The following is a 2,500-nucleotide window of genomic DNA, read 5'->3' as shown; positions in this document are numbered from 1 at the left end:
ACGCGTCACGTGGGTCTGGTTTCTCTGGAAATTCAAAGGGGGTAAGCGTCTGTCAACAAAGTGTAGCTCCTGTGGCGCCATTTAGATGCTACCAAGCCATCACCTCCCGTTAGCATCCCATTAGCATCCCATTGACTGCCATTCATTCTGACGTCACTTTGACAGAGAATACCTTTACATCTGAAGAGTTTATAGACTCTATTTGTCCGTTGTTTATTTCTAAAGAAACACGACAATGTATAAAAGGCTCCATTACCTTGTAGCTCACGTTATGGCTCCGTAGCAGACGTTTTTATAACAATAGGCTAACGATTGGGTCATAACCACGAGACTTCCTGTCTCATAGTAGAGGAGTTACCGTATAGTACAGGAGAAGCTCTCAGGCAGTTTGGACTTCCATCAGCTGTTTAAGTGTAATGACTAATGTTAACTATCATTTTAGTGATCAATAATGAGCCTGTGTCTATGTTATCTCCTTACATATACCTACGCTCTCCGTCTCTGCTAGATTGGGAATGATTGAGATTTCTCTTGGCACAGCTACCAGAAGACTTCCAACTTTCAGACAGGTTGCTCACGTCACATCTACGTCTTCAAGCTCAGTTGGAGGCTGCTCAGTAACGCTCAGCCATCACCGGGAAAGAGACGTCACTGGTCTCCGTCCAGAGACGTCACTGGTCTCCGTCCAGAGACACGGGGTCTGCTTGTCCAGTTTATATACAGTCTATGGGAAATCCAAAGCCAGACTGTCATGGCGTCTCGTTCAGAATACGATCTCATATTGGACTAAGATAGTTCACCGTAACGTGTTTCTGGAAACATCTGAAGAGAGAAACAGGCCGTGCAGCTGCTGAATCTGTCTTCATTTCACATCAACAAAGGTCAGTTTAAAAGATTTTCGTCAGTTTTTGAAAGACTCTAGTCACGCTCATCCTGCTCCCCCATTCCTGGTCAGCTCTCCACCAATCAGATGGCTCATTGAGTCTGACTGCCGGCAGTGACCGCCCCCCCAGATTATACATGTCAAATCAGCCAAAATAAAGGCCGACGGCCCCTCAGACGGACGACGGCACGGAGCACACTGAACTACATACAGGCTGTAGGTTTAATGACCAGCTTCCTGTAGTTCTACTGGAACATAGGGTCAGTTTCAGCAGATATGACAGAAAGGGAGTTTTATAAGGCTTACCTACTGCACCTTTAAGTAGACATAGGAGAAAAAATATACATTAAGTATAAGAAATAGAATTAGTTATAATAGTAATAAAAACAAACATTTACACAATAAACAGTATATCAACACAGATTTACAGATGAGTAAGGTGCAGATGAATAGATCTTGTTGATGTATATCAATTATATGATATACAATTATTATATGACTAAATGTGATTTTATATGTTTACATGTACCTCTTTTTTCTTTATTTTTTTCATGTATTTGTATTTTTTTTTGGTATTATTTCGTGGTTTTTCTATATATATTTTTGTAAAAATTATATTAGATGTTTATGTGTTCAACAAAAAAAACAAAAAAAAATATATATATATATACACACACACACACACACAATTAATACTAACTAATATTTTCACCCAGGAAACGCGTGTTCGTTCCGTGTATTTTAATCAAAATCACGATATTTTTCCGCCGTAGCTGTATCCCCTCTAGCCTCAACTGACAGCTAACCGTCAGCCGTTAGCCGTTAGCCTCGCTGTTAGCCAGCCCGCCGTAGCTGTATCCCCTCTGGCTTCAACTGACAGCTAACCGTCAGCCGTTAACCGTTAGCCGTTAGCCTCGCTGTTAGCCAGCCCGCTTGAATGTAAACAGTTAGCTATAGCTTCAGTGTAGCAGCTTCCGAAGAACTCGGCGGAACATGTGTAAAAGTAACCGGTAAAAGAGGCTCGACTCCCGCTGCGGGTGGTATTGTTCATGAAGGCAGGTCTGTAACGGACCGGTAGAAACTTCTAGAACAGCCCGTTGTGTTTCCGACTCCGCTGCTCGAGTAACAAATGTTCGTCGTCCTGCCCTAGATGATAGTCAGCCTATTGAAAGGGAAATAATGCCCTTTTTTAAGGCTGACAGGCGCATTTTGCCCGATTTCGCTGTAAGTATAGCCTGATTTTAGCCCATCTGGCGAAATAGCATTACGATTTGAATTGTCCAGGGAAAGCAAACCGTTATTTTTACCGTGATAATGACGTCTTTAGGTAGGTAAACTCTGCACGTAGTAAAGATAGTCTGCCTGGGAGATAGCCTTCAGGGACAAAATCAGTTTGTTGTTGGCTGTGTAGCCGTTCGATGATTCGTTCATCAGCCAGCAAGCACAACCGGAAAAGAGGATCATAAAGAATAAAAGTAAAAGTGTCGTGGCAATATTTTTTTTTTAAATGTAAAAAAAGCACAAAAACATCTAAAAACAATTTTCGTAAAACAACTCATAAAAGTAAAAAATTCAAAAAGGTCAAAAGGTGATAAATGTTTGAAAAAGCGGCGAAAA

At 41.4% G+C, this 2,500-nt stretch overlaps 1 protein-coding gene across 8 annotated transcripts in view; it reads right to left on the bottom strand.

Moving 5' to 3' along the window:
- Positions 1-2,300, bottom strand: part of hikeshi (heat shock protein nuclear import factor hikeshi) — a 5,032-nt gene extending 2,732 nt beyond the window's left edge. The window contains exon 1 of one of the 8 annotated variants that reach the window (XM_078277953.1): positions 2,191-2,300. The gene's annotated coding sequence lies outside the window, so the exon portion shown is untranslated. The other 7 variants (XM_078277957.1, XM_078277951.1, XM_078277952.1 and 4 more) reach the window with 7 other exon arrangements.
- Between the last annotated feature and the right edge of the window lie 200 nt (positions 2,301-2,500).

This window comes from Sander vitreus, chromosome 20, assembly GCF_031162955.1.
Source record: "Sander vitreus isolate 19-12246 chromosome 20, sanVit1, whole genome shotgun sequence".
NCBI lineage: Eukaryota > Metazoa > Chordata > Actinopteri > Perciformes > Percidae > Sander > Sander vitreus.
Note: the sequence above shows the minus strand (reverse complement) of the source record. Positions and strands in the feature narration are given on the sequence as shown.